Source organism: Malus domestica, chromosome 05 (genome assembly GCF_042453785.1).
Source record: "Malus domestica chromosome 05, GDT2T_hap1".
NCBI lineage: Eukaryota > Viridiplantae > Streptophyta > Magnoliopsida > Rosales > Rosaceae > Malus > Malus domestica.
The window spans coordinates 27,420,401-27,435,470 of record NC_091665.1 but is presented as its reverse complement, the minus strand read 5'-3'; the positions used below and the strand labels follow the sequence as shown (position 1 = coordinate 27,435,470).

The 15,070-nt window shown below is 40.4% G+C and overlaps 2 long non-coding RNA genes across 2 annotated transcripts; one reads left to right on the top strand and one right to left on the bottom strand.

Moving 5' to 3' along the window:
• Nucleotides 1-10,198: 10,198 nt before the first annotated feature.
• Nucleotides 10,199-11,841, bottom strand: LOC103435998 (uncharacterized). The gene is made up of 4 exons (XR_003773349.2): nucleotides 11,435-11,841; nucleotides 11,158-11,336; nucleotides 11,004-11,066; nucleotides 10,199-10,376 (listed from the first exon to the last, which is right to left on the bottom strand). It is a non-coding gene; the product is annotated as an uncharacterized lncRNA (long non-coding RNA).
• Nucleotides 11,842-13,703: 1,862 nt separating this feature from the next.
• LOC114824872 (uncharacterized) lies at nucleotides 13,704-14,458 on the top strand. The gene is made up of 2 exons (XR_003773351.2): nucleotides 13,704-13,955; nucleotides 14,039-14,458. It is a non-coding gene; the product is annotated as an uncharacterized lncRNA (long non-coding RNA).
• The last annotated feature ends 612 nt before the right edge of the window (nucleotides 14,459-15,070 follow it).

The window sequence follows — 15,070 nt, the reverse complement described above, 5'->3', positions numbered from 1 at the left end:
TTGGCACATGTTGGTTCGTGTATGGTTGTCGAGCTCCTGCTTGTTGGCGGGCTGCAATAGGAGGACATATTTAGTTTATGAAAGGTGCCTTCGTAGGGCCTTAGGTGTAGGCCTTGAGGCTCACAATCAAAAACCAATGTTGGATGTTCAGGCGTGCCACTACCATCTTCAACATGGCAGATGTAAAATGAGTATGTTCAGTTGTTTGCTTGTGCCCGAGAGACTAAATTAGTTTGTGAAAGATGCCTTTGTTGGGCCCTAGGTGTAGGCCTTGAGGCATGCGATCACAAACTAACTCAGTACTCTTAGCATATTGTTTGACACTTATTGTTATCAAGGATGAACAACTGATATTTAAGCTTAATCACTCGCGCTTGAAGGATTGAATTAGCCATGATAGGTGCCTTTGTGGGGCCTTAGGTGTAGGCCTTGAGGCTCACTTTCAGGACCAAACTCAATACTTAAAGCGTATCATCATGATTGTAACATAATAAATATGAAAGTCGATTACTTGCGCCTCAAGTTACTCGGACTTCTCTCTTTATCAATGGATTGTCGTGGATGGGTTAAGTCGACATTAAGTTCTTTTTTATGCCTTGAGTCCAAGGACTTTTAGGTAACCAATCTTGTATGCTTGAAAAAGAAAGACTTAGATCTGATTAGATCATTAGTTCTTTGGGAAGATCATATCCAAGAACTAATAAACCTTCTAACAACAAACTGACTGAAAATGACTTGAATGAACATTGAGGTATTCATTATATTATCAGATCTATTTATTGAAAGACTAAACAAAGAAGGTCGGGCAAGATTTAACCTTGTCGGGCAAGGTTTACACGTCTTGCAGATTCCTTTCTTTGTGATTACAAAGTGTTTGTATGCAAAAAGAGGGTGATGGCAGCTAACTTTTAAGGGAGGGAATCGATACTACAGCAAATCCAGGGAAAAGGTAGCAGAGCTTTTTACTTAGACAAGAATTGTCTTTTCTACGGAGAGACTAAAGCTAAAAAGGGTGCAGAATCTGAAGATGTTCAGTTTTCTGGAGATCTTTGCTTGGCTGAAAGAGGCAAGTTGTAAGATTGTTTGTTTGGTTGATTGTGTGTCCTTTTTTCCTCCTTTTATAGGCAACTGGAGAAGCTGCCTGCAGCTTGGCTCTTGCTCGAATGCCTTTGAGGCCTAAGCGAGCAGCCCCTACTAGGAAAGGAACTAGAGCTCAGACTTTTAAGGCCTCAAAGTCTTCTGCTTCTACTGTTCCAGCCCCTCAGGTGGGCAGAAGAAAACAGAAATCTTCTAGTGAGTTGTGTACCCTCATTCATCTGTTCTTAATCTTCCTTTATTGACTAATCATTTCTTTTTCTTTCGAGATCAGGACCTCGAGCTTCCAAAAAACCAACCATGGTTTCTCCAGATGATCCATTGAGGACTGAAATGCGCCAGGAAGCAGAGGCTTTCCGAGCTGCTACTCTTAAGGAGTTAGATGTATGAACCACACCCTAAATCTTCTCCGCAAGTCTCTCATTCCTTTGTTAATATTAACTTTGATTGCTTGTTTCAGACCGCAAGGGAAGAAATATTTTCTCAGTCTGAGGTCTCCTTTCCCTCTGCCCGCGAGGCATCTGCTTCCCCCATTCGGGCTAAATTTTCTGAGGTGCAATCCTTCATTCTTGATCCTCTTTGGACAAGCTGTTCGTGGCAGGAATTTCCGTCGGGGATGTTTCCTGGCCGACGAGCACACAGGTCCCCGAGAGGTTTGTGCCTGTTGATGCTTTCTGTCGGGCTTCTGCTTCACTGGCGGGCTTATCGGGCAAGGCTTGTCGGGCAAAGCTGAAAAAGAATGAGAGAGTTAACTTTGAAAGGTGCCTTTGTGGGGCCTTAGGTCTAGGCCTTGAGGCCACAATCAAGATTAACTTTTAAGTGCTCAGGCGTGCCACTGCCATCTTCAGCATGGCAGATGTAAAACGGATGTCAAGTTTTAGTTGTATATATGCCCGATAGACCGTGTTAGTTATGACAGGTGCCTTTGTGGGGCCTTAGGTGTAGGCCTTGAGGCTTCCAGTCAATAACTAAACCAATACTCGAACATATAACGTTTGTTTCATTGATTTCAGGAATCTTATAACCATCATACTTCTGATTACCCGAGCCCGAGGAACATAATGAATCCAAATAGGTGCCTTTGTGGGGCCTTAGATGTAGGCCTTGAGGCTTCCTATCAGAATTAACTCTATACTCAAACGTTCTAGCCCGAAGAGCAAAATGAATCCAAATAGGTGCCTTTGTGGGGCCTTAGATGTAGGCCTTGAGGCTTCCTATTAGAATTCATTCCATACTCAAACGTTCTATGATAATCATAATATAATAGAAATAAAACTAATGAATAGGTCGATTATTTGCGCCCTAAGTAACTTCGGACTTCTTGTTTATCAAAGACTGTCGTGGATGGGTTAAGTCCACATAGGTTCTTTTTTATGCCTTGAGGCCAAAGACTTTTAAATGATCAATCTTACATGCCCGAGAGCTTAGAACTTAGATCTGGTTTGAACTATGAAGACATATTCAAATCGGATTCAAGCACTGAGAGAGTCTTTTAATAGTCATCTTACTAAATAACTTGAATACAACTGGAAGTATACAACATATTGCTAGGCTAATGAATGAAAAGATAAAAAACAAAGAGGGTCGGGCAAGGCTGATCGTCTTGCAACTTCCTATCTTTGTGCTTTATCAAGGGGTTTGAAAGCTTAGGAAATGGGGTAAGGAGATGAGTTTACAGAAAGAAATCGATACTACAGCAAGAGTTGAACAGGGTAGCAGAGCTATTACAAAGGCTTGAGTGAAGGTTTATCCCGAGAGGGATGAAGGCTTGGGCTGACTACAGCTTCGTTTGAAGGCAAATCTGGCTTTTGAGCAGAGTTTGTGCTTGTATTTGTTTGATTGATTGAGTGTCTTTATTCCTGGTTTCTCTTTCTTCTTTTATAGACAACTCGGCTTGGCTTCCTGTAGCAGTAACCTTGCTCGAATACAGCTTGAAGGGTAGTGACTCATCAGCTATTTTACTTGTACTGCCACTATAAAGTACTTTATGGGCTGATTAGCTGGTTGGTCTATACCACTTGGCCTTTGGGTAGGTGAGCAAGTGGTTCACATGAGCTGCACCAAGTCAGAAAAGGCCTTTTCTGCTTTCTGGGCTTCGGCCGGGCTTCGAGTCCCTCTTCCTTTTAGGCCAACTCCCCTTTGAGCCAAAAGTTCAAGTTTTAATCCAAACACAAGCTTTATCTTTTTGGTAGTGAATGACTGACCCCTTTTTCTTTGCAAGTTTAGGCGGGGGTTTCTGCTTCTTCTACTGGTCGAAACCCTACTCTAAAGTCTTCAACTCTTCCTCCTGTCCTGGAGGTAACGCCGACCTCTCAATTTGATCCAAAGACAGGAGTAGTGTTACATTTTGTAGAAGAGGACAGTGCTTCAGTGAGTATTTATCCTGTCACCAATTCTCACTATGCTTTTCTCATATTCACTCTTTGTCTCTACTCTTTCCAGCCATCCCCAACACATGAGCCACAACAACCAACAACAACAGCATTTGGCGAAGAACCTTTAGTTCTTGAAATTCCTGTGGTCCCAGAGTTTATCAGTCTGCAAGAGTCTCCGGATCACACCATTGTCGGAAAGGTGCCTCCTCCTACTTCTCAAGACCCTGTTCAGGTAAAAAATTTCTTCTTTTTCTTTGTCTTCAAAACCTGACTTTTAAACACTTGTTACCTATGTCAGATGTTTTTATAGGCTTCTGGTGAAGGTTCGGGCATGGTTCCCTCCCCCTCTGGTGGTGATAGTGACGTTACCCCACTAGAAGCAGTATGTTTATTCCTTTTTTTCTGAGCTTTTGTATCCCGAGTTGCAATCCTCACGCTGATTTTTGCCCCCTTTAACTTTTCAGCAAGCTCTTGGAGGAGTTTCGGGCAACTCTCCCCCTCGTCTGGCGCGTAAAACAAAGCTTCCTCAGGCTTCTTCCGCTCCTGAAGTTATAGGAACACCCGCTCCTCAGCCTAAGAAGGCCAAGACCACCATTGCCCTTATAGTCATTGATACTCCCTCTTCTCAGGTTCATTCTCCTGCTGAACCTCTTAAGGAGATTGAAGCTCATTTGGAAACTGGAGTACGCTCCCCTCTTTCTTCACCTATCCCCTCAGATGCTGCTATGCCTGAGCTTTTCAAAGAATTCGGGCAGCTTAAAGCAAAGCTGCGATCTTCAAAGAGCACTTCTGAGTCCTCTAGTTTCCAAGAGTCACGCCGAATCTTTCAAGAGTGGGTGGAGAAAGACTTCACATCTTCCTTCAGCCTTAAGGCTCTTCACCATGTTGAGAAGGTTGTGAAAGATCTCTTTAGGGCTGATCAATTATCACAATCTCAGCATGACCCCTTCATCTCATTTTTTGAGAACCTGAGGGCCCTTCGAGATCAACATCAGAAAGCTGAGAGGCAAGCCAACCGAGTGAGATGTTTTCATGAGAAAGAGTCCAGCACTTCTGCTTGTATTCATCAGCCGATAGACGAAGGCTCATTGACGGAACAAAAGATTGGGGTGTTGACCTCTGAGATCCAAAAGCTGGAAGGACAGCTTGCTATACTGAAGGCTAAACAAAAGACCCTCTTTGGCACGCTCCAGCATCAGGTCGAGGAGGTAAAAAAGGCAAATTCGGAGCTTGAGCATGTCAAATCTCAACTTGTCAATAACCATACCGTTTTGGCCGATCCTGATAGGCTTCTTACAATTATGCAGACTTATCACTCCAGAATAATTAATCTGGGTAAAGATGTGAATTTGATAAGCTAGCAAAATTGCAACCCTTCTTCTCATGGAATGAAAATGATGTTTTGATTTCACTTCTTTTGCCTCTTGTATTATTTTGAAGCTTTCACACCATCTTTTCTATTCGGGCAACTATATGCCCCCTTCTTATTTCTTTTCACACCAACAATCTTTTTAAGGACCCAATTTTGATTGCTTGGTCCCTTCTTCTTTACCATTACTGGTGTTAGGATGTTAGGGCAGTGCGGGCCTTATCCCCCTCCTTCTCAGTAATGAATGGAGAAAACTCCTTCTTGGCCCCGTCAGATTGATCGTGTTGATTAAGGCTTCTAAGAAGGGATTTGTATCGATCATCATGTTGGCCTGGGGTTTGTCAAGCAGCAACTTGCCCTTCACTATAAGATCTTGTACCCAATCTCTAAATTGGACACAATTAGTTATAGAATGGTTGAAGGTATAGTGTAACTTGCAGTACTTCTTCCCCTTCAGCTCTTCTGGTTTAGGCATATTTTTGGTGCCATTGGGCACAATTACTTTTGCCCGCACCAACTCTTCGTAAATTTCAGGGGCTTTGGCCAGATCAAATGAGTAGCTTTGGTATTTAGGAGGTTTCATAGGGACGAATCCCCCATCATTCATTACGATCTTCTGGTCCTTGACAGGTTGGACCAGCCCTTTCACTATTAATGGCTTGAAAGGCGTAGTCATCTCTGCTGCATATACATCAATCTCCTCTCTCTCACGTCCCTCTATCTGCTCTAGATCCGCTTCCTCGAACTCTATATGATGAATTGCAGCTTTGTTTTTATAGAAATGATGAGCTTTGGAGGAATGTTTTAGCTGCTGTTCCTCTAGCAACATCTTCTCGTATTTTGTAGCAGCGATCACCAGTTCTTGCAATTCATTGAACTGCACATCATAGAACTTCTCCCTCAGAGGCAATCTCAGGGCTCTCTGAGTAATTGAGATGAGCTGAGCCTGGTTGATAAGGAACTGGCACCTCATTCGCGTCTTCTTGAACCTCATCATAAAATCCTCTGTGGACTCATGATCGTACTGTTTCACCTCAACTAGATCGTTGATAGTTACTTCTGGTTCTATTCTGTAGAACTGTTCATGAAAAGCCATCTCCATTTGCCCCTAGTTGGCAATAGAATTTGGAGGTAGAAGAGAGTACCACTGAGAGGCCAGTTCGGCCAATGAGTTCCCAAACAACCTTAACTTGTAGTTGGGGTTGTCTTCATATGCCACACAGTGGTTGGAGAACTCAAAAATGTGATTTCTGGAGGATACACTGACGTCTTCTCCATTGAATGTTGGGAATGCGGGCATCTTGAAGTTGGGAGGGAATGGATTTTGTTCATCGATGTACTCGAGATAGGGTTTTTGGTAAGTTACCCTGAACATCGGGCGAGCCCGAGGCTGAACATTTTGAGCTACCACCCTCCTTAACTCAGCTAACTCCTCCCTGAGTTGTTGGGTAGCCATATTATTCTGGAAGTTGTGAGGAGTTTCCCACTTCGAGCTTCGATCATTACCAGCTTGACCTCTATCGTTGCCCCTTAGTGCTTCCTTCCTAGGTTCAGGCTTCCTCCAATTGGTTCCTCCTCCCTTATTGACCATTGAGAGTGGTCTATAAGGAAGAGGTTTGTCTGTACTGGCAGATTCTTCCTTCCCGCTGGACTCCCCCATAGTCAGGGGCATCCCGTACTTGGTCATTTCTTGTTCATTCTGCCCCCTACTACTTACTGAGAGCACTGGGAAGCTAGGCGATTCTGTTTTTAGAACAGCTTGAATGACTTGTTGGCTTCCTTCAGATCCCTCCTTCCTCTTTCCCTATATTTTTCTTCCTCAAATGAAGGAATTAAGGGAAAGACTGGTTCACTGATAAGGGTGGCTTTGTTTGCCATTGCTTATTGATTATCTTTTGGGGTGGAAAACTCCAGATCTAACCTTCTTTGTAGGTGCCCTGTTAAAGTACAGAGTCTACTCACTTCCCCTCTAGTTTATCGGGAAAGATTCTCCATGCTTTTTAATACTTACACCATGGTGGCCTGCAAGTCTTCATTTGTTATTTTTCCTCCCGATTTCTCAGGTGAAGTCGGGCTTTCCAAAACTGCTGATCCTATTGGGGAAAGAAGATGTTTTGGTTTATCAGTCATTTTCAGCACGGTTTTTGATGGTCTATGCTTTGCACTCAACTTAATAGCTTGAGTTTTTCTCTTTTTTGGCATACAAAACAACCCTAGGTCCCACCGGGCGTGCCAAAACTATGTTCGGGCAAGAATTTCGTTGGGAAGGGTCCCTGGCTCGAGCACACAGCTCCCCAAGGAGTTGGCACATGTTGGTTCGTGTATGGCTGTCGGGCTCCTGCTTGTTGGCGGGCTGCAATAGGAGGACAAATTTAGTTTATGAAAGGTGCCTTTGTAGGGCCTTAGGTGTAGGCCTTAAGGCTCACAATCAAAAACCAATGTTGGATGTTCAGGCGTGCCACTGCCATCTTCAACATGGCAGATGTAAAATGAGTATGTTCAGTTGTTTGCTTGTGCCCGAGAGACTAAATTAGTTTGTGAAAGATGCCTTTGTTGGGCCTTAGGTGTAGGCCTTGAGGCATGCGATCACAAACTAACTCAGTACTCTTAGCATATTGTTTGACACTTATTGTTATCAAGGATGAACAACTGATATTTAAGCTTAATCACTCGCGCTCGAAGGATTGAATTAGCCATGATAGGTGCCTTTGTGGGGCCTTAGGTGTAGGCCTTGAGGCTCACTTTCAGGACCAAACTCAATAATTAAAGCGTATCATCGTGATTGTAACATAATAAATATGAAAGTCGATTACTTGCGCCTCAAGTTACTCGGACTTCTCTCTTTATCAAGGGATTGTCGTGGATGGGTTAAGTCGACATTAAGTTCTTTTTTATGCCTTGAGTCCAAGGACTTTTAGGTAACCAATCTTGTATGCTTGAAAAAGAAAGACTTAGATCTGATTAGATCATCAGTTCTTCGGGAAGATCATATCCAAGAACTAATAAACCTTCTAACAACAAACTGACTGAAAATGACTTGAATGAACATTGAGGTATTCATTATATTATCAGATCTATTTATTGAAAGACTAAACAAAGAAGGTCGGGCAAGATTTAACCTTGTCGGGCAAGGTTTACACGTCTTGCAGATTCCTTTCTTTGTGATTACAAAGTGTTTGTATGCAAAAAGAGGGTGATGGCAGCTAACTTTTAAGGGAGGGAATCGATACTACAGCAAATCCAGGGAAAAGGTAGCAGATCTTTTTACTTAGACAAGAATTGTCTTTTCTACGGAGAGACTAAAGCTAAAAAAGGTGCAGAATCTGAAGATGTTCAGTTTTCTGGAGATCTTTGCTTGGCTGAAAGAGGCAAGTTGTAAGATTGTTTGTTTGGTTGATTGAGTGTCCTTTTTTCTTCTTTTATTCCTCCTTTTATAAGCAACTGGAGAAGCTGCCTGCAGCTTGGTCCTTACCCGAATGCCTTTGAAGGGTAGTGACTCATCAACTTTTTACTTGTACTGCCATGGTAAAGTACTTTATGGGCTGATAGCTGGCTGGTCTACTCCACTTGATCTTTGAGTAGGTAGGCAAGTGGTCCAAGTGACTTGAATTTTGCTGAGAAAGACTCCTTCGGTGGTTTGGGCTTGTCGCTGGGCATCTTGGTTCTTCTCTTCTTTTAGGCCCGATTCTGGGCCTTCTTGCTCCACAGCCCTAGTTTAGGTTTTAACCCAAACAAATTGTCCATTTTTGCTTTTCTTGCTTGCTTGTTTGCAAAGTTTTGATCTTTTATCTGAAATTTTACACAAATTGTAAATGTTCATGAGATACATTAGCATTGTAGTCTACTAGTGATCTTTACATGTTTTTGTTTTTGTAAATGTTCATGAGATACATTAGCATTGTAGTCTGCTAGTGATCTTTACATGTTTTTGTTTTTTTGTTATTCATTGTGAGGATGTTAAAGAATTGTCTCACATAGGAATGTGTGTTGTCTATCTGTTTGGCTTGAGTGCTGGAACATGTGACAAGGCACGGGAGGATGTGAAAAACTGTCCCAGGTCGGAAAGTCAAGGAACCTTGCATAGACTTACAAAGGGTCGGGCTACTCTCCCACTTCCAATTTGGGGTGGAACCTCAACTTCCGTCACTCATTGCCTATTTTTGCTTTGGTTTTTTCGTGCTTGCTTATCGTGGGTGGCTTGGCTATCGGGCTGATGGCATTGGCATATCCTGAAATTCTTTATCGGGGTTTCGAGAGTGTTGACATTTTGCTAGAATCTCGACCACTGGAGAAAGGCCTCTCAGCTGATTTGTTGCTTCAGTTGGTGGTGGTCAAGATAGGTGCAACCTCATTGTGTCGAGCCTCTGGATTAGTTGGAGGCTACTATGCTCCATCACTTTTTATTGGTGCAGCAACAGGAATGTCATACGGCAAAAACATCAGTTCTGCAGTTGCTCAGTCCAATCCTATGCTTCAACGTTCTGTCTTGGAAGTAGCATCACCGCAAGCATACGGCCTGGAAATGTTTTTTTTCCTATATGCATTCTGATTAGACTTTAGTCTCTTATTATCAGAAGTAAGTTGTTCCCTTTTGTGATCGCCTCATTTTCACTATTTAATTAGTCCCTGAAACTTGTTGTATTACTTGATGTGCATGGAAAGATCTATTAAATAAAACATTAGGAATCTCTTGGCCAAAACCATAGAATTGATGTAATAAGTAAACATTGACACATAATGTAATGCATTCTTAATTGGAGCTACAACCTTGTATTGTTTCCATGATTTTGTAACTGTATATGTTGGTTTGGCATATGTCACTAGCTACTCTACATTGAAGCATGCAACTCCGGTGAATTTCTCGAATTTTATCAAGTACATGCCAATTTTATGTGCTCTCAACTATTTTTTGGTATGCATAGTTGCATCTTCTTATTTGCAAATGCTAAGAACAGTTGTTCACGTGCACGTAAAATGAAAGTTATTAATACATAGATATTGAAGTTGAGCATGAATCCTGTGGTATGTGTGATGGAATGGATTTTTCATGGAAAAGAGTTTCCAAGGGAAGCCAAGATAACTATGGCAAATGTGGATCTTCACGTATTCTTTACACATCTAAGCTATTACTAGCAAAAAGACCCACGTGATGCTGCAGGTGTTTAAAATATTGTGAAAATATACAATAGAAAACAGAGGTTATAGAAGTTAGATTTTATAGCTAAGTTCTTTGTTATCAAAAGATTGGTTGCTCAGTGTTCAAAAGATAATTTCAATATGGACAAAGTCTAACGTCTGAAATCAATCAAAGGTCTCTCAAGCGTAGGCGCAGTACTGCTGTGTTTGTCTAGAACACCAATAAACAAAGTTTATATTCTTATAATCAAGAAGCAAGTAAAATTACAAAGTTTATATTCTTATAATCATATTACATCTATAGATATACATGCATAGTACCAAAATAGTTAAGCATGCCGAGATTAATAAAGATCCTCAGTTCATTACTCCGAGCATACGAAATCAGGTCTGGAACAAACCTGAAACGGAAGGAGAACTTGTCATAAATTATTTCGTTGAAACTGGTGACAGCAATGCATAAAGAGTGATTGCTTTAATTAACAAAGTATCTGCAGAAGCTCAACATAAAACACGATGGGGATAGAAGTAGAGCAACTTTTGGTAATATTCAAGGTTTAATCCGATGCCATACATACCATACACCCACACTAATACAAAGAGAGTGCTTTATATATTTCCTCTCAAAATTACCTCAATATACCACTTAATTTAAAACAGAGTGAATTGCACTATATGCAATTGAAAAATAAAGAAAAATTAGCAAGTCAAACAAAGAAAAGATGGATTCAAGCTGTCCCACATAATACGAATTACTGATGTATATGAGCATATCAGTTTAAGACAGTCACTATCACATACATTTAAATTGATTTTTCACAGACATGATCTTTATAAAGCGAATATGTGTTCAAGTAGCAAAGGAGCAATCCGTAGTTTAATGCTTTATAAGAAACCCATGAATATGTATGAGCATAGTTGGTTTCGTATGCCATGCAGCAGTCAAGGTGTTTGTTACCAATTTTGCGGTTCCATTGGGAAGTATTTGTACATTGAAATATAAAAAGTTAAGTATACAGACTCTATACCTCTCCCAAAGAAATGCTTGGAATGCAACTGATGAAGAAAAGTGCCACTCTCTACCTATCGTCCTGCAATAATCAACAAATTGAAACTCAAAAACAAAGCCTGTCGTATCAGTGGTTCAATTAACAAATGGTTATGTGTTAGTTGGAACAGTACATTTCTAATTGATGACCCCCAACTACTCCTCCACGTTTGCCTCTGCATACTCCTCCTCCGCTGCTGCTGCTCTATTCCTTCCATGAAAACAACTACTCCTCTCCTCCTCTGGTTCAAGCCTCGAGTGGCCTATCACCACCTAATTTGACAGAACCTGGCCGGAATTGAGCTCGCCGCCTCTGTAAATTCGTCGGAAAACGCAGCAGTTAGGATTTGAACTGATAATCGCAAATTTGAGGCAGATCTTCAGATGCAATAGGTGTAGAATGTGCCTGACCTTGTGAGGAGTTGGTTAAGACCAACCTCGAGACTGGCCGTCGCCGAAATCGTAGAAGTCGTCGCCGGCCTATTGAACCATCAGAGAGAAGGCAGTGGCGAGTGAGTTCTAGATAGAGAAAGTGGCTCGGAGGAGGAGAGGTGAGAAGGAGTTTTAGAGGGTGGGTATTTTAGAGAGAGAATGAGAGAAGCCAGAGACTCTGGCGGAGAGCATCGAGCTAGAGGAAATAGAGAACGGAGAAAGAACAAGAAAATAAAAAAATAAAATGCAGCAGGGACACAATCGGAATTAGTGTTAAAGTGCGAGGGCAAATAAGGGAGAACACTGTAGAATGAACGATATTTTAGTTCATTTCCTCTTTTTAGTATATATATAATTAATAAAAAGTTTTTTTGGCAAATCATTATGCACATTAAGTGTTATACGTATATATAAATAATCATGACTATATCAAAAGACAAATCAATAAATAATGACATATCTGTCGAGAACGTTTCTAAGTCTTCTCTACTATTTCAAACTTTAAAGGACTACACTTTGTAGAGCTTGATTCTTTTCTATTTTTGGACCCTACCAGATGTCCTTTGTGAGGTTTAACATTAGGTTCAAGAATTGAGGGAATAGAAGTATCAAGAAATTCACAAAGTTGTCTTTTGGTATCCTCTTTTTGAGTAACAGGCAACTTTTCAGGCTTATCTTTAAACTCCAATATAAGGATGTCCACACATGTCCACACGTGTCATTCGAAAATTCATGGTTATGTAACAAACTTTTTATCTCTAGTTTCCAAAATTCTTCACGTTTCTTTTGATGCCTCCTGACTTCGAATGGACAATTACGAGCAGAGATCTTGAGTTTCTCTTTCTTTCATCTAGTGAAGTTTTAGAGACTCAATAATACCCACGTCTATCGCAACCAATAACAACACATGTATTTGTCTTAGATCGTTTAATAACGGTCGCGAACTTTTGCATTAATGCTATCTTACGAACTTCACCAATGAGGTTTCTCGACTTCAAAACATTTCGCCAACAAAGAGAGAATTTTATCAGGCTCATCAATTGTTCATTGACTTCCTGTATATCACATCAATTGTTCATTGACTTCCTGTATATCACACTCCTACACACACACACACATATATAGAATATACATATACATTTTATCAAAGGGCTATACATATTTTAGTTTGCTTTTATCTTCAATTGAAGAGTCGTGTACATTTTGGTACGTTACTGAGTGCTACGGTGACTCACCAGGTGTAGGTTAGCTATCTTTGTCAAGATTAAATTCCGTTGGACGGCTTGCTGATCAAAGCTTAAACTAGTACGATAGAAAAAAAAAACTTTGTACATAAAGTGCGTAAGGGATGACTTGTGAGTTGTGACTTGTCAGCTGTAATCAATGTATTAAATATCGATGATATCGGAAATATCGGTAATCCGAAAATACGGAAATATCGGGATATTATCGATATCGATAAAAATAATATGGAAACCACGGAAATTGTAAGAAAAACTTGGAAATTTTTATTGAAACTTTGCAGGATGTTTATTTAGTCAATTATCTATTAGTTTATCACAAAAAATTGGAAGGAAATGCATTGCATGATGGATTTAACATTATCAAGTTGATTATATAGCGAACTGGCAAACATTGTGAGTGTAGAAAATATGTAGTAATTAATGAAAGAAGTTTAAACACACCATAATCATTTATATATAATGAATTAGTACAATATTTTACACTTTATACATTGTATGGTAAGATACATGAGTGACTTAGTACCACATAGAGTTCCTATGAGGTTCAAAATTTTCACCTTGGTGTTTTTTAAAATATAGAAATTTATCCTAGATAATAAATATTAGCTTGCAAGCCTTGCAGACATCTTAACAACCATATAAATATTACAGGCTGAATATGCAATCACAAACACATCTGTAGCGAGTTGGATAAGGCTCAGGTGCATGGTTGACAAAGGGAGGGTTCGAATATAATCTGCTTGCTTAGTAAAAAAAACAAAATATTATCTAAATAACCTATAATTTATAATTTATATAACATATATATATATATATAATATATCCTAAACTTTTAAAAATATAAATGGATGGCCTTCATTATTAAAAGTTAAAACCATCATAGGTGCACCTCACCTCTTTCACGTCACCTGTCCACCTCATAATTACAAGTTACAACCATCAGAGCCCATGGTTTTGTTTGTTTAAGTCTCCCGTCCACCTTGGGTGGTATGTTAAAGTCTCTCTCTCTTTCTTTCTCTCTCTCTCTCTCTCCCCGCACCGTCTCCTCCATCATCTTCACAGATACGTTTCTCTCTGCACTGTCTCCTCCTTCATCTTCACAGACGCGCTGCAGAAATTCGTCGGCAGCACTCTCTCTTCCCTCATCTTCACAGAGACAAGCTAAACCTCGTCTTTCTCTCCCTTTCTCTCGGTGCAGCTAGAACAGTGGAACCCAGGAACTCTCCGACGAGTTCTCTTGATCCTTCTCTGGTTAGGTAAGCCCTCAATTCATCTTGGATGTTGTGTGGTGTGGTTGAGAATCGAGATATACTAAGTTTTATCTGATTTTTTTAACAAGGTTTTAGAAGGAGATTGACCCGGGGGAAGGCACACCCAGCTCCGGCGAGGCCGTGAATGTCGACGAACTTTCCGAATACCTTCAACCGTTTCACGGCAAATAGAAGTTATAAAAACATTCCTCTCGTCTTCTATTTAATTTTGATACCTAGATCGGAGTCTAGGGTGCTCTTTTACAGTAGGCCGGAGCTGTAGAAGCTCCGACGTTCTTCTCCGATTTGCACAGATCCAAAATTTCACGATATTATCGGTAATATCGCGATATTATCGATAATATCGCGATATTTTGACGAAAACTCCTTGGATACCTATTAAAATATCGCTAAAGCAAAAAACCGATAATATCGACGAAATATCGCCGATATTATTGACATTTAAGACATTGGTTGTAATGAAAGTTATGAACAGATGTTGGTGTGCCCTTATTTTGTCTTTCTTCATATGTTGGAATGCTTTGAATTTTTATACGGGGAAAGTAAGGTTCTTGAGTTGGGAAATTTCATTTATCCGTTTTTTTTTATTCGACATCTCCGTCTGATTGTCCAGAGCATATAGAACTTTTGTAACCTTTTTGTAAGTCAGGTCAACTAGTACAATTGTTGAACTCAAACTGATCTAGTCTCAGCGGGCAACTACTCTCTCCTCCCTTGCTTGCTTTCTATTCCCAATTTCTACCTCTATCTGTCTATTGCTTAGTTTGGTGCCTAGATGGATAGAGAGAGATGGTGGATCATGACTCGTTTACTTGGGACAAGACACATAATTTCAGGCTCTCTTATGACCTCTCGATAGCTTCAGAAATAGAAGTGGCAAACTAGCCCATTGATTATTAATGAATAATTATTAAGACCTGTTTTGACACGCCCCAATCCTGATGTCCGTGGGACATCGGGATAGTCACGTGATGGCCGACACCTGAGGGTGATGCAAGCCATTTATGAATGCAAATGCTGAGAACATATGAAACATGCATATAAATTTCGTTCAAACTACTTAAAATAATATAATAATATTCAACTGCCTACAATGAAAG